Source organism: Melanostigma gelatinosum, assembly GCF_949748355.1.
Source record: "Melanostigma gelatinosum genome assembly, chromosome: 21".
NCBI lineage: Eukaryota > Metazoa > Chordata > Actinopteri > Perciformes > Zoarcidae > Melanostigma > Melanostigma gelatinosum.
In genome coordinates this window covers 7,075,765-7,100,849 of record NC_136654.1, presented here as the reverse complement: position 1 = coordinate 7,100,849, position 25,085 = coordinate 7,075,765, and the positions used below count along the sequence as shown (strand labels likewise).

Genomic DNA, 25,085 nt, shown 5'->3' with positions numbered 1-25,085 from the left:
CTTTTTTTGTCTGATGTGCACAGTTTTAGCGGACCCTTTTGTGACTCGGCCCCTCAGTGTGTGTTCCATGGGATCTTTTAGGGGGTTAGTGATGCCGGACATGGGCAGGTGAATGTGCATTAATGATTGAAGACCTCTATATTGTCCCTCGGTCACTGGATCAGGTAACTGGAGACCTCATTACCAGCCTGAACTTTGTAATTGGTTCTCCGGTGTCACAGGTGTAAGAGGACACCGGCGTAGGTCGAGGATAGGCTGGTGGGAGACGCTTTTTTTTCCTTCTAAAGTATAGAGCTGGCTGTGGATGCATGCTGTTTAACATGTGTCTGGAAAGGAGATATTGCATGTATGTAATCTTTGGACACGAGTAGTTCAACGAATCGTCTGGATTTCAGTTTGGAGTTAACACGTCGGATCCCAAAAGGACTTTTAATCAAGTCGCCCTTGACACATCTCGTGGGCCGAGTTGGAGTTGGAGATCCATCGCAGAACTGAAAAGAAAGGAAAGAAGCACATAAAACAAACTTTTATCCCACTCATGGTGGTGCAATGGGGACGGCGCTGGATCTGATGACCTGCCGCGTGTGTTTTGGGGTGAGATGTCACGCAGTCTTGTCTCATAAAGGCACGCAGCACTCGAGGGCATTTAACCCTGCGCTGTGACACCGCAACATCACATCGCATTCATGGCTTTACACACTTACACAACACGATGCATGCGGCGGATGCTTCTAGTCGACGTCCCTTTTTTTTTATGTGCAGCTCCACAGGGACTGTTGCCAGCCAGGTGGAAAATATTAACAGATCATCAGAAAAGACAGGTTATATCAGGGAGCGTTGTTCTGGTTAACAGCACCTTGTTGTCACCTGTCACCGGCTTTCAGAGGCAGGTGTCGTTGTTTAAACTTGAGTTATGTAGTTATGTTTTAATTTACAGCAGAACAACAACGCCTTAATATCAGAACGATGATGCAGCAACACATACTGAGTTACACTGAAGAATGTTGAAGTGTAAGGCACAAAGAGGAAGAGAATGTAACGCTTCGTTTGAAAGGCTGCCAGAGTGCACACCAAGTTAATTATCTCGTCTCCAGCAGCTTTCTCTATTAACGCATCATCCGTGCTGAAGGTCTTCCCCCCCCCCTCTTGCTGGTTGATAGCATTAGCAGAATACAGAAGTGTTTTATCGAGCAGACAAATATAAATCCACTTTCTCACAGCGACTCCCAGTCACACAGTATGTCTCTGTAGGATTAGACAGCAGATGTTTTTGTGCATCTGTGTGTACGTACAAGTGTGTGTACGGACGCGTGTGACTCAACTATTACGTATATATGTCCAGACAGTGCTATGTCCTGTTAAAAAAAACTCTTTTTTTTTTTGTAGTTTGTCGCCTGATAACGCCACACATCATTGCTCTCACTGCTCGGCCGCTATTGGTTTGACCACTGGGCACTGATCTGAAGTCACCTTCACGCTACTGGAAAGCATCTTGAGATGAAGACAAATTACACCTGAAGGTCTCCATCCGGGAAAAAAAAAAGACAAAGCGTGTAGTCACGAGTCTCAGGGAGCCTTTTTCTGAGGCGACGTGCCTGATCTGTACGATCGAAACACGCAGGTTTGTGTTCTGTTGTACCTCTGATACATGTTTGTGACTTTTATTTATGTGTGAACGGGGCCGAGTCACCACATAATCAAAGAAGGGCCGTGTCATTTCCGTCGATTTGAATGGCGGTAACAACGTCATGCTTTGAGATGACTCACAAAGTGATGCAACAAGGGGGGGGGGTTCAATGTTCCTTCATTTTTGTTCTTTCATAAATCAAGGAATCCAAGCAGTTGTTCGTCACTAGTTCCTGATTTACCGGAAAGCCACAGGAAACAAACAAGGCGAATTTTGAACCCATCATGTGCGCGGAGACGTCCTGCAGGCCTCTGAACACACGGTGCGGGCAGGACACTCACTCCCACTTCTTCCAACAAGACCATTGATATTCTGCGGGTCGTCTGGATTGCTTTAAGAGATATGTCGCTGTGCCTCGTGGTTAAGTCTCTGTTTGTAATCTGCTGTCAGGGAACACGGCACAGAGTGTGCTCACATTCAGGCATGCATATCACACACACACACACACACACACACACACAGGAAAGACAGCTGGAGAACGTGTTGTGTATGTACACAGATATCATATAATGAAATGGCACTGGCGAGGTTTTTCATGGAAGAATTAGGAGTGATGGAACTGTCAGTTCTTAGCACCGGATCTGTTTGCGAACCTGCACATTTGCCAATAATAACAACAATAATTGTGAAATCCAAGAATACAGAATCCATTGTGTCCCTGTGAGGGAAGGTCTTGCTTAGTCTGGATTTAGAGAGCAAGAGAGAAGCATTTCTACACTTCCAAATAGACTCTATGCTCCACAGCTGTTACGTCGTTTGCTTCCCATCTGTTTCTATCGGTGGTGTGCTACAGACAAATACCTCTTTTTGGAGGCAATGTGTTGGTTTTTTTGCAAAGCTCTCCATTTGGTGTCATTGGCTTAGTCACCATCTGATACATGCATGCCATCTGATCGGATGTGGTGATCAAGAAATACCTCGAAAGATAGAGTCAGACAAAATAGGTGCGTGACGCATTGAGTCATTAGTGTCTGTCCCAGTGCTAAGATTAGCTTATTGATAGCTGAGTGAAAGAGATACTAGAGAGATCAGCCACCTATACAGTTTATTCTATATTGGGTTTTCCTCCATCAGGATGCTGGGCAGATAGTGTGTAGTCACCATTAGTGAGCTTGTCAGAGGGCAGTGGATGTGTAGTGTTTCATAAGGGAAGGCCACTTACATCAAGGACCATGCTGACCAACACAGTGAGCTGAAAGTGGCTGAGAACAGAGAACATTGGCTATTTTAACAACCCTTCACATGGTAGGAAGTTCTGTGATTGAGTATTGCTGCAGGAACAACATGATGGAGCCTCTTCTGTTCGTCGAAATGAAATGACCATAATCGTATGCCACCCTGAGTCTTTTTTTCACGACTGAAATTGATCACGCGTGGACTAATTGTGATTTAATTATGAACTACTGCCTCCAGAGCAAAACATAGAGGCTGAACTCTGATGTTCCTGTAGACTCGTGGGTTGAAGTGTTGCTGCTGGCGGATAGCGGTGGGCAGGTGCAGCGCAGGGCCTCAGGGTGCGCGGCCACTTAATTCTCTGATTACAGTCATTAAAAAGGTGAAGTGGTTGTTGGTAGCGACACACCAGTCCAGAGCGTGGGCGGGGCTATTGAGCATGATGAAAATGTCATTGTTTTTGTACAGCGTGTACCTTTCAGACCCCGACAAGCACACACTCGGACACGTCCGCTGAAAGGCCAGGGATGACAGATGTTGAATGGCGCGCTTTTCAACCACCCCCCCGAGCTGCCAGACTTCCAGTGGCCTCAATCAAAACAGGATGCCTCGAGGCCTTGTGCGGCATTAGTACAGTAATTACTGGGGTAATTAGCCTGATGATGTTGCGCATGTGGAGTCAGCGGAGGGCACGGCGATGGGAACTCCTCCACGCGGTTTTTCCTTCCAGTGGTATCGTCCGTATACTGTTCTTTATCTCTGTCTTTCACAATTTACATTCCCACGTCCTGTGTCTGCCCCCGTTCAGTGACTCTGTCTTTCTAATTTGTGATAGTTATGCCAAAGACTACTCTACAACCATCATTAACATAAACCTACATGATATATATATATATAGCATTTACAGTGCAGCCAAGTGAGCTTCACATTTTCCCTTCTGAGACAGAAATGTGTTGGAACAGTGTTTGTGTTTCCAGCAGTGCGGAAGGCTGATCCAGTTCACAAATCTCGACTCGGCTGGCCAAGATCAGCAGACGAGCGCCGCTTTGCTGTGGATCTTCCTCATTTACGTGCAGCTTATTCTTATTTGTGCGACACACAAATAAACTTAACTAAAATCCCAAATTGCCAGTGCAAAAATAATCCAGCGTCTGGAAGGACTGCGAGGAGGATTTGAAAACAATGTGCTCTGTCAGTGCTGATTAAGTGCCACGTGGAAAAAAAAGCAGCTCTTGTCTTTCCATCACATCTGCTCCTCGTATCACGACTCTGCCGCAGTCGGCTCTTTTCCTACCTGAACACCTGCTTTTTTTAAATTCCACCTTTGGACTCTCTCTCTCTCTCTCTCTCTCTCTCTCTTTGTCTGCCGTTTGTCTCCGGTGCATTGCAGGAGCTTTGCTGTTTGTGTTTGTACCTGCTCTGCCCCCATTGAGTTTACACACAGTGGGTCTGTAGCATGTGTTCGGGTATGAGGTCTGGTCCTTAAGATAAGAGATTTCATTTCCTCAACGACAAACTTCACTTCAAAGACTCGTCTAAAGCCCCACAAACCCACACTGGTTTTTTTCTCTCTCATTCAAGTTGATTAGTCCTCTGCTGAGGTTGAAGAGGTCTAATCAGCCGGAGATAACTGAGGATAATAACAAGGATACACATTCACAGTGTAGCAGTGCAGCCTACAGTCTGTCACCTGGAGCTCGAATACATGTTGCATCTGCTCAATGCTCTGCAGCCGCACGCCTCCGTTCATCCTCAAACTGGCCACATGGTGGCAGCATCCGGCCACACAACAGAAGTCCTGCCTCACGATCCCCCACCATGCTCGTAAGATAAGATAAGATAAGATAAAATAATCCTTGATTAGTCCCTCAGTGGGGAAATTACAGGATTACAGCAGCATTGCTCACAAGTAAATAAAAATAAAAGATAAAAATCAGGAATATAACTCAATGAAACAGTAACAGTAAAACAGTAATAAAATAAGACAGTAAAGAAGAATATTAAATATACAATATACATATATATATGTACATATATATATATATATATATACCAGTATATACAGAATATACAGACGGAATAAAAATAAGATAGTCCTGCTGTTTGTGTTTGTCATCTCAAGGGCTGTGTGTTTTCTTGTGTGTGTGTGTGTGTGTGTGTGTGGCTGAACTGTTACCTGGGTGGCACTTGAGGTTTACTCTCCCTCCGGTGACTCATTCATCCTGAGATGACTAACGCGCAGACACCACAGTGGACAGTCATAGCTGCCACCGGAGCCCAAGGGTTCATTATCGAATGGAGACTTTTATTGGGATGCACAGCAGCGGGTGAAAAACCCGGAGAGAGAGAGAGCGAGAGAGAAGCCAGACCCTTGACTACTTTGTAAAAAAAAAAAACAGTGGTGTTTTTGTTTGCTCAGCACGCCAATGTGCCGAACACCAGTTTGACAATCGGCGGCTGTGAAGGTGGCGAGGCCCATCAAGGAACAAAGTCACACAGCTCACCCTCCATCTTTTCTGGCAGCTCTCCCCTCTGATACAGATGGATGACTGATGCTGTGAGAAATGATTATAGTGAGTAAACAAACAAAGACAACCACACTCTGATGTCGACACATCATTTTTCATTTGCTCCATAAGTGGCTGAAGTAAATTCAGCACACCAAAGGCAGTGGTGAAAGTTAGCTGTAGTTCAGAATCAAAGCTATGGTCTGGCTTCAAATTTATGGTTGGGCTTTTTTTTTTTCCGTACACACTCATACGCACTTACTGGAGTACCCATACACACAACCTCACATCATCACACATAATCCATCTCCCTCTCTCTGCGCTGTGTACTATTTTCCATCTATTCCTGCTATTTCTCCTTTTTTAAATGGACGCCATGTTTGGGCCAGAGAGGGGGAATAATACCACGTTCTGGTCGTTGTGCGTGGAGACGGAGAAACACAGCACTCATTTGAATGCACGCGCGCTCACCTCTAAGCGGACCGAGAGTGGCATGGGAATGTTTTCTGCTGCCACTTTGGTTGCCTCTGGTAACCAGTGAAATGGTGTTCATTAACTATGTTGATTCACAAATGCTCCTCTCTCTCTCTCTCTCGCTCTCTCTCTCTCTCTCCCTTTTCCCTTTCTTTCTCCACTCTTGGCGTCTCCACAGTCGGGGCTCAGGGTTTGGTGTTTTTCTGACGTGGGAGCTCTTGCAGAGGATTACTGTGGAGTCAGTAGGACACTAATGATGATGTGTAATACTCTCCTCTCCTCTCCATGTTGATATTTGGGGGCGGTTACACGCTGTACTTACTAGCTTTGAAACTCTCTTGTTGTATTTACCCTGGCTTCGGCCTCTTACAGCCTCCACAGGCTTGACCGTCCTCCTCCTCCTCCTCCTCCTCCTCCTCCTCCTCCTCCTCCTCCTCCTCACATGAACACGTCCAGGTCTTTCCGTGATCCTCCAACAGCACTCCGCTTCCCCTTCCCTTCGTCACGCAGCAGCGCTCCTGTGGCTGCTTGGCGCAGTGTGACCTAGACGTCGGGTGACAAACTGGATGATGCACAACTCCGCGCCTCCGGCGTTCACCTTTAACGCTGAGCCAACCCAAGCTGACTCTCCGTCTGTCGTCAGGTGACGGTGACCTGGACGGAGGGAGCGTGGCTCTCTCTCTCTCCCCCCTCACCGCTTCCGATCGCTCTTTCCTTAAAGGCTTCATGTGAGGTGTGAGGTGGCGGAGGCTGACTGAGCAGAAATGTATCTTTCAAAATTCAATGCAAGCGAAGGCATTTCGTACGATGAGCTCGAGCCCCCGGAGCCATTCGAGCACACTCCGCCCATCTCCGGAGGTTCTGTTCAGCAAAGCATCAGTACATGATACCTGTTTGAAGTTGTCCGGGCCTTTGATCTGCTGCTACGCTGCTGATATTTCTGGATCAATCCGAGATCAGTGCTCAGGATATGTATTTTTGCTGGGCTACTCGTTTTGTCTTTCTATGTTTATTTGCTTTAGAACAGCACCTCACAAACACCGTCAGTCTCTCCTACCCTTTCACCTCTGACCTCCCGTCCCACTTTTACATCTTCATTCTCACCTCTGTCGACCCTCCCCACATCACTCCACCCACACTCCTCCACCTCTCTGCTCCAGCCCTTCTTTTGCCATCTGCCCCCCCCCCCACTCCCACTCTCCCGTCTCCCACCTCTATCTCCGTGGGCCCCCCTCTTTCTCTCCCTCATCCCCTCCGCTGACCTGCCCTTAATTGGTCTGCCACAGTTGCACCTACAGGATCCGACCAGCTGTCAAACAGATCCCTGCCTGTTGAGGTTAACCTTAAGTGGGCCTGAGTCGGGGCCAGAGTCCCGGGTTTTGAGTGGTTCTCAGGGTCTAGGGCCTCGGGCACAAAAGGAGGGCCAAAAGCGTTTCTTTGAGAGCACCAAATCTCCTGTCTCCTCTTCTCCCTCTCCCCGGGCCTCCCTTCCTCAATCTCTACCTCCCTCCATCCCTCCTTCCCTCCCCTCTGCCCCCCCCCCCCAGACTCTCTGTCTGCGCTGACACCGCCTCTAATAAGGGGGGAGTGGGGTGCACTGTTTATTTGTGTGGTGCGAGGTTAAAAACTTCCCCCTTAATTGACATTCCGGTAACACTTTCCAATAATGGGGCGAGCAATTTCCTTGAAATTGATGTGTGTCCACCGCAATGAAAAACACCGCTTCTAGCTTCCACTGACCCATGGATGATCTACACTTGCGCTGCGTCCTTGTCTGCGTGTGTGTGTGTGTGTGTGTGTGTCAGCGTGAGAAATTGCATGAATGGTCTTTCGTTTGGCAATAGCAGCATGCTTGTGTGTGTGTGTGTGTGTGTCGCGCATCATACTCGTACTGCGTCTCTGCTGCTAAAACGATTTTGTCAGTTTGTTCGTGAATACGAGTGTGTGCATACTATGGCCGTGTGCGGATCAACACTGAACGCGTGCACAGGACGAATGCGTGTAGTCGCGCTTGCTATTGCGCACGTGCACGCGTCTGTAATTATCCTGTTTTCAGAGCTTTTGTTAGCCCAGTTATTGCTTGTGTGCGCGCCCTATATTTCTGTACCCAGTGAGGTGAACGTAAATAAATTATTCAAATATTTTCATTTTCATTTCTCCCCACACGCCAATGAGTGACAGTTTACACCACGTCAAAATGCTGAAACAAATCCACAGTAGAAAGCCTATTTTGCCCTCTTGCTCAGTCAATGTCTGTCTGTGAGGAAGTATGCAAACACAAACATCTCGCTCTGCGGCAGACTGCATCCTTGGCCTCAACGGCGACCACTGGATAGGACCTGTGGTGTGACGACGGTTGGTGTTAAAACATGTGTGTGTGTGTGTGTGTGTGTTAGGGAGGGAGAGAGAGGGAGAGCTTAAGGGACAGCATGTGTCGATACGCAGATGAGTAAGTGTGATAAATGTGAGCATGAATGTGTGCGAGCGTGTGTCCGTGCCTGTGTGTGGCTGCAGGCAGACGCTGGCTGGTTCCTGGCCTTGTTATTCTGTCTCCCACACGCTCTCTGATGTGGTTTGAGGCTGTGGCTCTCACTATGGAGGGGGATAGCCACCGCACACACTCACACTGTTCTCACATGTCTGTGGAAACACACATTGCGCGCTGGTATGCAGTCACATTCTCAGAAATGCCGACGCACATACTGAACAAACGCACACACACACACACACACGCACACAAAAGCTCAACCCCTGAAGGATGTAACAACACAACAGCCGCTTGCCAAAGTGTCTGAATGGACGCCGGAGCGCACTCCTAGACTAACACACACACACACACACACAGCGCTAGACGCCATCCGTGGTGCTGGTGGGCTCCCACAATAAGCGGTTAGTTAAATAATATCAAAGACAGATGTTGGCTCTGGTCCCATCATACTTTGCGCGTGTGTGTGTGTGTGTGTGTGTGTGTGTGATTGAAAAGGAGAGTACTGATGTGCAGCCCCTTGGGAACACATGTTTCCTTGGAAATCATTACATGTTTGTAGATAATTGTCACTCATTTGTAGCATTCAGAAATGTATGGAAAATACAAATAACTTCAACTGTTTTGGCATGTGGTTCAAACTCATGTTTCTTTATGACTCTGCGATTACACTGTGTTGTTCTTTAGTTTTTTCTTTTTAAATATTACTTTAAATACTTGCTTAATAATTTGCAGTGAAAGAAAGTATTTACAGGGTCCTGACATCAATACATTGATGATTGAACGATTTGAAAAGCTGACACCATTTGTACAAAATGCATCAATGATACACACAGCCAACAAAGGACCAGTTCATTCAATAATTGCTACGTCTCCATATATGAATTCATGATTCATATAATATTTGTCATGCAACGACACAACAGATTTGTTATTTATCACGACTGCAACTTGTTTTTTTACGTTCTTTTTTAAACTTTTCATGGTATACATTGTGATCAGAACCAGCACGCACACACACACACACAAACAAACAGACATACAGTATATCCACGTACACATAGTGGAGGTCTCTCTCTCTCTCTCTCTCTGTCTCTCTCTGTCTCTCTCTCTCTGTCTCTCGCTCTCTCTCTGTCTCTGTCTCTCTCTCACTCTGTCTCTGTCTCTCTCTCTCTCGCTCTCTGTCTCTCTCTCTCTCTCTCTCTCTCTGTCTCTGTCTCTCTCTCTCTCGCTCTCTGTCTCTCTCTGTCTCTCTCTCTCTCTCTCTCACTCTGTCTCTCTGTCTCTCTCTCTCTCTCTCTCACTCTCTCTCACTCTCTGTCTCTCTCTCTCTCTCTCTCTCACTCTCTCTCACTCTCTCTCTCTCTCTCTCTCTCTCTCTCTGTCTCTCTCTGTCTCTCTCTCTCTCACTGTCTCTGTCTCTGTCTCTCTCTCACTCTCTCTCTCTCTGTCTCTGTCTCTGTCTCTCTCTCACTCTCTCTCTCTGTCTCTGTCTCTGTCTCTGTCTCTGTCTCTCTCTCACTCTCTCTCTCTCTCTCTCTCTCTCTGTCTCTCTCTGTCTCTCTCTCTCTGTCTCTGTCTCTGTCTCTCTCTCACTCTCTCTCTCTCTGTCTCTGTCTCTGTCTCTCTCTCACTCTCTCTCACTCTCACACACACACACATATTGACGGTGAGCTTCAGCAGGTACTCTGTGTTGCTGACCCCTCATGGTCACGCGGTGAATTGGTTCGTTTCGGCCCGGCGCGTGCACGGTATGTTTACACTAATCTCGAATAAATACCTCCTCCAATGAGATGCGAGTCCAAATGGGCACTACCAGTGAAATATGCCGTGTATCACGGAAAGGGGAGAAGGAGGCCTTCGTGCAAACCAACAGTGTCTCAGTCAGATTTCATCCACTCGTCCACTGCTCCACCTGTCCAGTGATGTGGCTGTAAGCTCACTCCAGCCTTCTGTCTGTCTGTGTACTCGATGTGTATGTGCATAACTGTTGGTGTGTCCCTCCGCTGTCTCTCCTTTCAACATAGCTTAGCTTTGGCCAGTTTAAGGTGGACTTTTTCATCGTTTACTGGCACTTGTCTCTGCTGAAGAAAACATCAATGTTGTTACCTCATCCACAGCAGCTTACAAAATGCTTTTTCATTTTTTTGAAGGGAGAACTGGGCTTTGTTATTGCATTCTCCAGCTCAGCCCCTCACCGTACTCTCCGTACCACTGCCAATCCCCAGAGCAGTGTGTGTCTCTGAGAGGGCTCTTGAGGGGCCCTGCTGTCCCTCATTTTCGGCCAGCCTGTCTCTTTAAGGTGGTGTTTGTTTATGCCGAAGCTCAGCTCAGTGAGACCTGTGCAGGCTCAGTGCTGGGCTCCTTTCATAGGGGCTCCATTTTGTTCTTCATAAAATGGCACTCAGTGGCCAGGGGGACTGGCAGGCACCCAGCTCCCTGGGAAACCAAAGAATGCCGGCCTTCATTTAGCGACAAACAGCTACTGCCTGAGGAGGCTAGTTCTCCACTCTGCTCCTCAATACTACTGAGGCTGACTAATGCGGCTGAGGCCCGTGTGTGTGTGTGTGTGTGTGTGTGTGTCACTGTGGAATGGGGCCACGGTTGAAGGAGTCAGGTATGGCGGCTCCTTACATAGCCTTTCTCTTGTTGACGTTTGCTTGCGCCATTCTGTCTTTTCAACTCGCTCGTCTCTCCGTCTGCGTCCCCGTCTCGGCTGCCCCACTTGAAAACATGCAGCACCACTTCTCCTCGTCCCCTGCCTCCCTCGCCCCTCGGCCCTCTCCATCACTCGGTGTGAATGGTGGGAACAGAGCAGCCATTAAGATGCATATTTAGAAGGACTTAGCCCCCTCCTTCCCCTCCCATCTTCCATGCGCTCTCATAACACACACATACGCGTACTGTAAGTCACTAAGAGTGCCTGTCACCAGGGACACATGCATCATTACACACACGCACACACACACACACACACACACACACACACACACACTGAGGCAGACTTGTTGGAAAGCTTCTTGTTATTGGCTGTCCGAGCTCAAGCGGGACTTTTCCCTGTCCCGCCATCCACTTCACCTCTTCCTTGCTCCTTTCTTCATTTTCTCAACTTGTATTTTCACAATATTTGTGTTGACAGGACAAGGGCAGGGTTCTGACCAGGAATACCTGTGGTTCCAGTGTTGGCATAGACCAAAAAAAGAGAAAAGAGATAAAGTGAGAGGCGACAACGGAACGCGTGTCCTGTACAGACTGTTTCACTGATCTGATAACGGGGGGGGGAAGCAGATACCAGGCAAAAAAAATGTGTTTGCTGCCAAAATAGTATCGACACACTGAGCGAATGATGCATGGAAATGTGTGGGATAGTAGTTTTGAAACATTGAGTATGTGAGTGAGAGTGATGGCTGCATTTAACAGCTGTGAAGTTGAAGATTGTCCACATTTCCTCATTAATTCCTCGTACAGGCGGTAAGCTGTGAGGTGATGGGGAAGAAAAAAAAAGAGCAGATTGACATGTAAGGAAGAATAAAGAAAGTGGGGAACATCAATACGAGTGAGGTGTAAGTGGAGATGATAGACACATGCGAACCCCCAAGAGTGAAAAGCAAATCGACAGCAGGGAACAAGAGGATGAGGGAGGTCTAGGACAGAGGAGCTATGAAGGAGGAGACGAAGGGAGAGGGGGGGGGGGGAGCTCTGTTTTGTCTGTCGTCTCCTCCTAATGCGACGCATATGAGGGGCCTCGGAAACAATGAGTCACCCTAGAACGGGACTGTCGCCACTATCGGGGCCCGAGCGGGCATTCTGCGAAAGGCGATTATGTCGGCGCTTTTTCCTTTTCAGCCACTGCCACGTCCCCTGTGACGGGGCGAATATTCCCCGCTTACCCCGCCATTTGGACGTAAACGGCCGCGGTTCGGTGAGCGTAGCTGTTTGGCAGAATGAGGCGATGCAGGATTGTTGTGTTTGTCACAAGAAAACAGAACGCACCGGTCCAAAAAACTCCACAGAGCACATATGTTTTACACACTGATCTCTGTTATCATTGTGTAAGCTGCATTGTTCTTTGGCGTCGCCATAGCGGAGATACTCCAGCCATGACCTCATCCCATGGGATACTGAGTATGTATGTGTGTGTGTGTGTGTGAGGCTGAAGGTGTGGAGAGGTGGAGTGCGCTGCAGTGACAGCCACTGATGTATAGATGGGCAGGTGGGAGTTGAACAAAGAGGGCGGATGCTCGCAAACCCATTGTATGGAGTTGTCTGTTCTCTCCTCCTTCAGCTGCTGCACTCTTTCATTATAAAGCATTTCAAAACAAAGCCTCTCACTCTCCCTTATTGTCCCCGCTCACACACACACACACACACACCCAACACACACAGTCAATCCATGTCCAGTTTTCTCTCCTTTCCCCCAAAATTGGGAGTGTTTTCGTCCATCTGTCTGCTCTGTGTTGTCTCTTCACCTTCACTTTTCCCTTCCTCACTTGTCAGCCACCTCTCTGTCTTTCTTCATTTCCTATTCATGACTGACTGGTCCGTTTTCATTTTACGATAAAATGCTCTTACGGAAGGGTTGCCAGTGCAGTCGCTCATTCAGGCTGCAAGACAACGTGCAGGTCAGGAGGCCAGATGGATGAGTGGAGTAAACAAGAAAAGGACAACAGGGAGAGAGTATGGAGGTGAGTGAAAAGACAGCAAGGAGAGGTTAGGATCAAAATGCCAGGCAAGAAAGGAGAAGAGCGCCGCGGATGAGAGAGGATATGGAGAGGATGGAGTGAAGAGGAAAGAGGGCTCGAGGCTGTGAAATGAAAAATGGGCTGGGATGAATCAGGGTGGTCCATGTGAGACCCACAGAAACTATTTCGAGGTGTTGTCGAACTTTCGGGAAGCACTGCGCTCGCTCTACAGTTTGCACCTCAAGCGATGCTCCCGCTGGAAAATCTTTGAAAAAGTGTTTATGCCTCAGTCCTTCACATCAAACCATCGAGTGTAGCCTGAGACAGAATAAAACAAGAATGTTTTAGCTCAAATGTTCAAAGTTCATCTTTTTTTGCAGAGAAATATGGAGAAGATTCCGGAGAAAGACTCGACAATGGTGTCGATTTGTGTCGCTGTAGAAAAGACAATCGTGAATGTGAACAGAGATGCCACTTCAAAAGGTTCTGCTGTGTTGTTCATCCAGTATCCTCCGCTAAATAGTCGCTGAACATATCCTGTGAAAGGAAATACAATCCATCCTCTGGTGTTAAAGTTCACCACTCTATGTGTAATTGCCTGAAACAAGAGGTTTTTTTCGGGGGGGTTGCGTGCTGGGAAGGTTGAGAAACACTCATCTAGATGATGGATTAGCTGGCGAACTCTTTTCCCCCTGATGACTTTGTGAGTTGTTGAATTCCTCTGGTTTATTGCCGATTCCAGCAGGGATGCCAAGCCTTTAAAGCTGCACTAATGACCCGACACACACATACACGTGTATGCTGGACACTCATTTAGCAACACACACACACACACACACACACACCTGTATTTACTTACGCGTCTGCACACTTTCTCGTTTCTCTAAGCGCACACATGTCACACATTATATTTTCCTCACGCCAATGAATGAGCTACCAAAATCACACGCACTTCCCCATCAAAGGAGTTCCGACATATAAACACATTTAATCCCGCGCGCATTCTCTCCCTCCCCTCCACTTTGTCCCCTTATCTTTTCTTTTTGCCGAGGGCTTTTATAGAAGATCAGCCTAACGGCAGATACCTGCATCCATTAGGGCTTTGCAGTCACTCAACAGCAGTATTGTGATCCAGGAGAGCAGGCAAGGGGACACGCTTGTCGCTCAGTGGCAGCCTCAGGGAGCATTGCGTCCTTCTTGACAGATATCTCTCCTCTAATGTCCCCCAAGAGAGGCCCGGCCGCTCTCTTTGGTGACTGATGCACAGAGGGAGACAAGAGGGACGCTGGGGGATCTCCCGGAAGATTGTATCATAAATTCAAGGTGCTCATGTACTCTGTAAGGTTATCCTTCTCTCTCTCTGTGTGTGTGTGTGTGTGTGTGTGTGTGTCCATGACTTGCCATTGGAGTCACGCTTTTACTGGCCTGACACTCAGTTTGGTCACAAAGAACCTGGTCAGTTTATTGTCCCATCACAATAATCTGGTTGCAATGACTGTCAGGGTTTCCCGTACAGTTTTTTTTTTTTATAGTGGCGCCATCCCACCTCACCCGAGATAAAGAGCACCCCCACTAATGTCAGAAGACATTATCGCAGTTTTATTGAATATAATATTGGGCTTATTAAGCTTTCGGAAAAGCAAGCAAGAGGCGCTACATCACATGGCAGAGGACACACGAGGCCACGCAGAAGTCTGGAGAGTTTGTCCGTTTTTTTTAGCGATGTGTATGTGTAGTAACTGTAGTAGCAGTCCTTGTTACACTTCTGTTATATGTCTTATTCATGGACACCTGTTGAATTTTGCTCACTGAAAATCGTCACCATGGATTTTTCACACTTTATACTTGAGATTAAAAAGTGTGTTCTGGTTACTCTGGCCGTTTTACTGTACTCAGGACGAATAAATGAGGAGAAGTCCCTCCATACAGGAGAGGGTCTGTGGGACAATTGTGAGGGAGGAGAGAGAGAGAGAGAGAGAGAGAGAGAGAGAGAGAGAGAGAGAGAGAGAGAGAGAGAGAGAGAGAGAGAGAGGTGGTTAAAAATGAACCTCGCAGCTCCCTGCCACAAGTCAGAAGCAGCCCCCCCCCCCCCTGATATTTCTTGTAGCAGTTTAATGACAATACAACAGGATGCAACAGCCACCTGAACAAAAAGAATAGGTGAGGATTCTTTGGCCCCTTGTGCTCTAATTTGCTGGCTGACTGCTGAAAGACAACACTGTCTCTTTAATGTGTGTGTGTGTGTAGGGGGGGGTGGGGTGGGGAGGGTCAAAGGTCACTGTATTGCATTTGTAAGGTCAGCGGTTGAGGTCACGCTCAGCTCTGGGCCTTCCTGCTGCAGACAGCTGGGTCATGCCACCTACATAGAGTCCAATTATCCCTGCCAGCTAATAACCGCTCAGCTCGTTCCGTCGCACAGCACACACACAAAAAAAAAAGAAAAAGTCCCCGCGTTAAACAATGAGCGTCTCTCCGTGCGCACACTTGTGTCTCCTCCTTTGACACATGCGGGCGCACCGCGGCCCCGAGCGAGGGAGGGCAGCCAAGAGAGCAAATCCAAATGAAGTCAGAACAATTCAAAAGCAGAACAATGCACGTCAGAGGGATTCTTTGACAGCTCGCAAAGTGGAACAATCTTACAGCCGTACATTGGGACAGTGCAACTTCCTTCCAACAACAAAGCTGTCATTGTTATACTGTTGTATGTATTGGTATGATATTAGCCTGAGCCTTACTGCCAAAGCCACATGTAAGAAGAAAAAACTAAATATCATAATGCAAGAGAGACAGAGAAGGCCAGAGAGAGGAGATATTTTGAGGTGTATCCTGGCTGTCTGGCTCTGGCTAATGCCCTCTTCAGTGAGGCGGAATGGCACATAAGCTGCCATTAATACAGGAATGAGTTGAATTTAGCTCCGTCTGCCTGCACGGCTGGCCCCCTGGCTTTCCATGAAGTGTGGGGCGCAACACTTACTGAGAAGCTTTGCGCCGCGCTCCGGCATGCCACACCCTCCCGACACCCCCAGCACTCTCCTTTGTTCTCTAACTATAGCCGCAGCCGTGCCAAGGCCTCCAGACTTAAATATTCCACTATAAAACGAGTGATAATGAACATGAAAAGCACCCAGCGCTGGTCGTCCACTGAGCCGCTAAGCACGCGCAGCCGTGTGCATGCACGCGTACGCTCTGCATGTATGTGCACGCACAAAGACACTTTAAAGGTAGCCACGCAGTCACAGGTGCACTCGTACACAATGTCCGCACAACACACACACACATATAACCCCCCCCCCCCCCCCCTTCTGCATATACACTCTGAGTGAAGAATCAAAAGGGAACGTGTAGAGAGAGGGGATGAGAGGTGTAGAGACCTGGGAGTGGAAAATGATTGATCCGTTTTAAGGGTCCTATAAATCCACCAGCTGATGTGGGTATAAATGGGGGCATGCATGTCTTTCCTACCTGGCAACCCGTCTCAGCATCACAACAGGGATATTTATACTGTCCATCCTACTGTAAGACCTTGACAAGCCCCTCACATGTCAGGAATGGACACGGAAATTAGCATATGGATTCTTTTCTTACTTTCACAGCGACAGTTATGCTGTCGCTGTGAAAGTGAGTCGACCGTGACGCATGTTTGTTGGTTAAAAAGTAATGCGCTGATTCATGAATGTTGCTGTTATTGTCTGTGCGTCTGAGTGTGGCTATTGATGAGCGGCGAGGGCTTTTACAGGAGACTGTATGTAACTGACTGTGGAGCGTCTGTACCGATGGAGGCTCCATGTAAAGGTTGCCTGTCTCTGGAGCTCCCTGGAGTGCCCAGGCAGCCAGGCACCTTTGACCAGGACTAGGCCCCGTCAGGCCTTTGCACACACACAGGCACACACACACACACGCACACACACACCTCTCTGTGAGCCCCCCACTCTCCCTTGGGTGAGATGAGCCCACCACGGCCCCTCCTGGAGCTGTTCCCCCCCAGCAGCCCTGGATCTCCACCTCTCTTACCAACCGCTCCACACAGACGTGGCCAAAAGCCAGAGGACGCCACCGTCGGGATCAGGAGGTTGAGGGCGGTGGAGAGATATGTGTGTCAATGCATGTGTGTGCGTCAGTGTGCACCGTGCCTGTATGCGTGCATGTGTGTTTTTTGCGCGGGTGTATATGCACAGAAAGGGGGGGGGGGGGGTTCTATCCCCAGACACAAGTTGCTCAGTTTTTTGGAAAGTCTCTGGCCCACCCAAGAGGAAAGAGTGGGAGGAGGAGTTGGTAGGGGGGGGGGGACCGAGGCCTTGGGGGAACAAAGCCTTATTTCAAACTTGCCGAAAACAGGGGTCTTTATGCTGTGATGCTGGGGGCCCCCGCCTATGTAGGGAGATGTTATCGCAAAGATGCAATATCCACCTCGGCATAGGGCTGGGGGTGGGGTGGGGGGGTGGGGGGGTGCTGCATAGGCCTCCAGTGTTACACTAAGTACCCTGGGGCACTGACCTCACTAATGAAGTCTCCCTTGGCTGCTGCTACCCACTACTGTACCCTCCTTTGTCTTTCACACGGGGATCTCTCACTCTATTTGTCTGTCTGCCTTTCTGTCAGCCGGCCTGGCTGGCTGCTAACAACAGCTGTGTGTGTGTGTGTTGTGTGTGTGTGTGGGTGTGTGTGTGTGTGTGTGTGTGTGTGTGTGTGTGACCGTTGCTCATAATTTCTCTACTTTGATAGTTTGTTGATGCGAGGTATTGTTGCTCCGTTTGCATGTTTTGTGTGCCGCCTTGATTTGCTCCGTGCTGCTTCTCTTTGGGGTTGACCGCCTGTCTTCCTCTGCTGTTTGTCCATCTGCACGGCTGTCTCCATCGCTGGCTTTGAAGTGTCTCCCTGATTTACTGTCCGGCTGTCTCTTATAGTCCTTTTGACTTTGAAGTGTCCAGTTATCTAAACCGTCGAAGCCTCTTCTTTCCACTCACTGTGACTGGTATATGTGGCGTTTTAAAGATGTTGCACCAAGCTCTTCAGGGAATCCACAAGTGGGGAAAAGGGAAATTTGATTTTGCAAGATGGGGATCGGGAGAAAAGCACAATTAAAGTGGACGCCCCGCATTCCTGTGTGGAGCCTGTGGCCTGGGGATAGGATTTGCTCAGTTTTCCTGACGTTGAGGTCTCGGAGGCTGTGAGACCTGTTGACAGCTTGATTTCACTGTAAAGACACATTCATAATTGTGATATTGTTGTCCAGATTCTGTACTTAACACACACCAGAGAGTCACCAGAGGGACTGGCGGTCGGCAGTTCTAACTATTTCTCAAACTCAGCCATCGTTTCGTGAGCTTGTCAATGGTAGAAATCCGAACTCTACCGGAACACTATTTTGATTTAGCTGGCTCTTTTACACAATCGTCGTATAGGATGGATCTTCCAGCATCCTTTTGATGCCGCTAAACTGTCACTGGTCTCCGGATCCACCAATCCGCCAAGAGGCGTGGCCACCCTCCTTTGAGGCACCGAGCAAAGAGTGCAGGTCTCTCTCTGCAATTCCACAATGCCCAGCCCCTAGAGAGCCGAAGTGGAAAGTTTGCTTTAGCACCCGCTGGGTTTGAAGATGAAAGAGCTTTGGGATGACATGGGTCTATGGTCGGGGAGCTCTGAGCGTGGGGGGCGAGGGCGGGAGGGGGGGGGGGGGGGGGGGGGGGGGCTTATATCTCTTTATCCCGTCTGGCGTGCTGTGGCTGGGCCTCGACCCACATCAGCTGTCCACTTTACTCCGGCTGCCAGTCGCCGTGCAGTCCAAAGCTGGCCTGTCTGCCGATGGATTACCTGGGCGAACGAGTGTACCCCTTCATCCCCCTTTCGCTCTTGAATATACAGCCCCCCCCCCCCCCTGAAAGCCCTCACCTGAGCACCCCTGCATGGCCCCCGGGGTGCAGTTATAAAAAGATGAAGGGGTCTGGAGCTTGGGTCGGGTGGGGCTGGACTAGGGCATTGGCAGGGGTTGGTGTGTGAGGGAGGGGGGGGGCTAGCCAGGATTAGCTGGCGGCTGGTGGTTATTGATTCGATTTGAGATGCTTTTTTATCTGCAAGCCGCCTAAGGCCGGCGCACATGCTAGCTTCCTCCAATGGGCCCTAATCCCTGCTGGTTATTAAAGGAATATGCCTTTGGTGGCGGAGGAGATGCTCTGAATGCCTGCGCTGCAGCAGAGGAGGCATCTGTCATGTGTGTGTTTGGTTGAGCCGGCGCTGGGATCAGGGGGGCTCGGCATGTTGGCTGCAGGTTTTAGCCGGTGCTGAGAGCTAGAGTAGGGAATGAGTCGGCAAGCTTTTGGTATGCACTCACAATTTGCACTGCCGGCGGTATCCATGTCTCCGGCATTAACATGCACGTCGTGGTTTAACTTGCGGCTCGGGAGAGCCGAGAGACACATTCTTTTGGGCCCTTTTGTTTGCGATCGAGCGATCGGCGATGTTGTTCATTTTGTGAGTGTAAAAAGTGAACTGGGACTTTAGTGATTGCTCGAGAAATAATCCCCACGCATTTTCTGACACCTCTCAGTCGTATTGCAAAAGGACAAATTGCCTTTATATCTTCACAAAAGTAGGAGAAAAAGAGTGAAAAGAAAGAAAAAGAGTGACAGGGACCAGAAGAGAGTGAGAGACCTAGGGCTGGGCGATATGGCCTAAAAAAAAAATCTCCGATTTTTTTACAAAAAATCCGATTCACGATTTAAATCGATTTTTTCCCCCACAAATTTTTGCAGATGACAGAAGCTGTTGAAAACATTTTTTTATTTTATTTTGTGATGATTTTCCCTCGTAGGTTGATAAAAATAAAGTGCAAACAAAACCTGAACATTGTAGAAAGGTGCCTGTAGTATACAAAAAGTATTTGGTCACTCTTTTGTTTCCCTGAATCATTTAAATATAAAATTAAATTAAACATAACATTAAATGGCATTAAATAGTAGCCTTCCATTGTAAACAACTGTGCAAATGTAACTTTTTACACTAAGCTTTTCTAACTGAATACACTGATACAAACACAGCATGAAATAAAATGTATGTGACCCTTTAACATTCACATTTTCAAAAGTGCAACATCTGATCTAACATCAACATAACATATTTTGCACAGTAAATAAGTGCATGTAAACAAAATCAAGTGCATTCACAACATAACCAACAGTATTAAACAGTAGTGCATGTTTTTTCTAAATATTTTTTGCCAGGAAGACGGCATCGCTTGTGCTCCCGCGGTCCTGCTCCCTGCTCAGGGCGCAACGCTTCTCCCACTCGGCGGCATGCCTCTGTTTGAGGTGCTGCATTAAATTTGTTGTGCTGCTTGATTTTGTAGCAATAGCTTTTAGACAGACCTTACATCGTGGTGCTGTTTGTTCGGTGTCAGATGACATGAACCCGAACCATTTCCAGACCACCGAAGACACATTCTTCCCTCTCTTAAGAACGAGAGCTTCACTGCTGGCCGCCATTGTTTTCGTTTGTAAACAATGCGCGCGCACTCAACTACGGGAACCCAACGGGGGGGAGGAGTGGGGGCGATTTTCTCGATTTTCAATAAAACACATCGCCTTAAAGCACACATTCGAATTAATCGATTAAATCGATTTATCGCCCAGCCCTAGAGAGACCAGAGGTTAATAAGAAGACCAACAGAGGCTGATGGATGATAGAGTGATTCAGCTCTTTTTCTCCTCCCCTCCCTAACTTGCGTGTTTATTCTGAGGCTGTCATTTGTCATTGGTCGAGGGTCTTTTCTTTCCCTCCTACGACAGCTAGCTCAAAATCATGCGCAGACAGATGGAGGGGCCAGCAACTCAAATAGAGATAGGCTGGGGGGGGGTGGGCGGGTGGGGGGCCAAGGCCAGCATCCCACGTTTGATGTCTCTCCCCTGGGCCTCATCCTCTCTCTTCCTCCCTCCCCCCCGGATGGTGCTGACAGATGGAAGTTCGAGACACGAACCCACCGGGGACAGTGACACAGAAGTATGAAACAGAAGGAGGGATGAGTGTGAAAGATGAATGGCTTGACGAATGGGACTTGATGTATGAAACAATATGAAAGGCAAGAGCATCTCGCCCATCTCGGCCTCTCTCATTGTGCGTGATGCACGACTCAAATTTCCTGCGCCACAGCCGCCAGCATGGTGTTAATCGATGACACCTGCAGAAGTAGCCGTCACGAAAGAATGCCGCTGAACTCCAGCGTCCAGCGTCTCCCGGGTCATCGAGCACCGCGGTGTCAGAGGTGCTCGTCTGGCCTTGTGATCAGAACGAGGCACTTATGTACATGAGGTAAACACCGTGTTCGACAACTAGTACGAGTGGTGTTAGTAGTAGAGTCGTGGCTCCAGTAGGAGAACTAGTATCGCTGCTCCAGTTGTTCCTGCTGCAGAGAGTTGATAGTGCTGCAGGTAACCACTAGAGGCTGACAAACAGCTGTGGCCAGCTACTGAATGCCGCTTTGCAATGCCACACAAATTAAAAAGGAAACAATCAAATAATGCGCTCGCATAAATATTTGGTGGAACTAATTAGGTGCTACTGTAAATACATCTCAGGAGACACACCCAGCTTGCTCAACTGGCCTTGATATCGGCCTGAAATTGTATAAGCTGGAAGTAACTTTCCGTCATATTTTGCTGCCAGGCTATTTTAAAGATTCATCCACGTCTGTTTTGCTTTCCTTTCCATGCTGAAATGCATATTTGTCCGTCGTCGCTGTCAAGAGATTATAAAATTGTAAGCTGTAATATTTGCAGTGTTGCCATGAAGAGAGAGTCGAATCATTTGTGCGTTACTGTATGCACCCCACATTTGATACATTTTGATACATTTCGTTGGGGTTGTATCCCACAGTAACAGAATATTTTGCCATGTAGTTGCTTGTGTGTGTGTGTGTGTGTGTGTCACATCCACTGTGCCTATCACAGGACAAGAGCTTGTGTCACTGAGTTCAAGTGTTTTGTAAACTGTAAACTGAGGTCTTTTGCAGAGGTTGCAGAGGTTTACTATATGCAGTAAAGTATGTCTCTCTCCATCCATTGAACAGTTGAAACCTGGACCTGTCACCTATAAGCTTTCCTCCTTTTGGAAGTCATGGCCCAGACATGAATAAATGAAAGTGCTTGTGTCCCATATTATCCATATCATGAGGAAAAAGTGTCTCCATAGTCAGCTCTCACAGTCAGAAAGAGTGCTGCATGGGAAAAGCAACAACATGAAGACACACGGTGGGCCGTCGGGATGTGCAGTGTATGAAATGTGTCCCACTCACTCACACGGGCCGTATGCAGCAAGTACTGGTGATGATGCAAGAGCAGGCATGCCTCCCCTCTTCTCCCTCACTCTTCCCCCCCCCCCCCACACCTTCAACCCCTCCTCCTGAACTGACACGGCACCCACCAGGCCGGGGACCAGGCTGGGGATTCTGAGGTGGCGCCCAGACTCGGATTATTTACAAGAGCTGTAGCGCTGCAGAGACTGTGGTATTTCTTCTTTCAAATGCCTGGGATGGAAAGGCATGTTATGGGGGAACACAGAACCTCTGAGGCCAGTTACTCTCTCAAACTCTTTCTCCTCCTGTCTGTCACTCTCTCAAGACACCGTCTGAGTTACTCACACAATCTCAGATGCTTGTAGTCATGAAAAACATTCTCTGTTTTAAAACACAAGACAACAGTTTCTGTTTGGAGAAGAAGGAGCATGCCCAAAAGTTCGGTGCAGCAAGAGATTGCAGTTTGGATTGAGATGCATTCTTGCTTCTCTGAAACATATCGATGTAGGACGCCCCTGTTGGCCACCAGTCTTCCTAAAGCTCAGAGTATAACCTCTCTAGCCTTTTTGTGACGAGGCAAAATGTTCTCCAGACTCTGTGACGGCAACTGGTCAAGACACCTGAGCCAGCCGGCACGGATGCTTCCGCACGGGATGGCGAGTGTGGCGCGGTAGCGGGGTGCAGTTTGGGGAAATCGCGTGGATGCGATCCGGCATTGATGCCGTGTTCCACATGCCCAGAATAGCCAGCCGTTCACCGATACCTCAGTGCGCACAAACACTGTAAATTAGAGGCCCGCAGGTGGCAAAAAGGGGTCGTGAAGGGAAGGGGGTGGGAGGGAGACACCGCGGTTGGGAGGGAGAGGGTTGGCTGCGGGGTGGGGGTTGTTTCTGGGGAGTATGAGGCAGTGTGGAGTCAGCAGGGGTCAGGTTTGCAGTCTTGGGTATCGGCATCCGGACGCCGACGCCAAAACAGCACAAACTGGAGAAACGATTAGACGAAAAAAGAGGGAGAGGGGGAGAGATGGAGGACCCCCGAGTGTGGGTCACGCTGTTTCACGGCAACTGTAGCCCCCCTACCTGGTCGCCTCCTACCTGGTGCTGATTGGAGCCAGGATGCAAGGAACCAACCTGTCACCGACTCCTGCTTGTAAACAAACCAAATACCGTGGGAAAGATTCGGTGCGAGGCAGAGGATGCTGCTGTCTCTCTCGTCAACCCCCCGACTTTTTCCTCTGGTGTCAGCGATAAATCAAATACGCCCCCTTTCCCTCACCGGTGTCCTGAACTCGTGAACTTTCTGCAAAGGCATGGGCCGTTTTTTTTTTGGTATTTGTTTGCCACGTGAACTATTGAGGCGAGCAAGAAGCTGGAGCTCTGAACGATTCTTCAATTCAAGAGCTCATTAACCACACGAAAAAGATCCAAATCCCGCCTGCCGTTCCTAATGGTACATGTTGTGGATATTAATAACTGATTCACTTTCTGTCGTTCAAACATGTTACCGTGTGCCCCCAGAGTTTTAAATGTCTTCTTCCCTGTTGAGAAATGTAGATTTCTGTCCTCGGTTCAGCATGTTTGAGAGTTACAGCTCGTTTACTGTTTTAATAATAAACGAGTGTTCCAGAATGGGCAATATTGCGGGTCTCTATGGCAACCACAGGCTTTGCATCGGAGAGAACATGGCCATCAGCGGCCGGGCAGACAGACGCTTTTTAAACCGTGACATTTTTGGAGCGATGATACCATTACAAGTTCGTCCAGGACTTCCCATCGCCAAACCAGCCATGAAACCCACTCGCAATGTTCTTTCCAGTTTTGGATCCATGTCTGTTTCCCCCGCCTCCTCATCATCCTCCTCTCCCAGACAGGTCCCGCAAACACACAGCCTGTCATTTTTAATAAATGCTGAAAAACCAAGCAGTTTTCTGTCCTGCTATAGATCTAGAAATGACTAAGCAATAGGCAACGGCTCTCTGGAGAGGCCCTTGGGTGAAAGAATGGAGCTGGAAAGGAGGAGCCGGCCCCCGAGACGCCTGCGAGCCGTCGGGATACACACTGGCCTGGCCACAAAAATGAGCCCCAGGCCAGCGTTGGCCGCCCCTCTGGCTTAACACAAATACACTCTCACTGACGCACACACACACACTGGTGGAAAAGTGTGCCTTGAGGTGGCTGAGTAGCATGTAGAGAGGAAGAAAGATGATGGGAGAATTTGGGAATGGAGGGTAGAAGTGGAGGGTTTGGGTGTTGTAAATTCATTCATATTCCGTCCCCCCCCCCCCCCCCCCCTTCCCGTACGAGAAAGCCAAACCTCCCTGGGTGAATCAATGTTCCTCGTAAACAAGCCGCAAGCACACAATGGCGCCTTCAACTCTGGAGAGTCGGAGAGAGAAGAGAAATGAGAACATGAAAGAAGGAGAACAGAGCGACAGAAGGAAGGCATGCCAACCTTTAGACATGCTGGCGGAGGGCAACACTCTCATGTGCAGAAAAACAAAAATCAATAAAATGGCGAAATAAGTGAAGGACGCAGCTGCTTTCATGAGAGTCTGATTAGGCAACAAAAAACATATACAGTGTGATTGTTTTGCGCATTGTGGCGCATTGTGGCTCCCAGAGAGTCTTTGTTACCGTCGTGTTTCTCAAGCTCCGCCATGATTGCACACAAAAGCAACAGTACCCTCGTAGGACTAATGTATTTCCGATTACAGGTAATTATGGCTTATTACCATTTTGCGGGGGCTCATTTGCAGTATTTGTTCAGCGAACGTCTAACAGCGGGAAAGGGGAGG

At 48.4% G+C, this 25,085-nt stretch overlaps 1 protein-coding gene across 1 annotated transcript in view; it reads left to right on the top strand.

Annotated features, from left to right (window-relative positions):
- ankfn1b (ankyrin repeat and fibronectin type III domain containing 1b) overlaps positions 1-25,085 on the top strand; it is a gene marked incomplete at both ends in the record, with an annotated part of 88,567 nt that overhangs the window by 10,213 nt on the left and 53,269 nt on the right. The gene's annotated exons all lie outside the window — the stretch shown is intronic.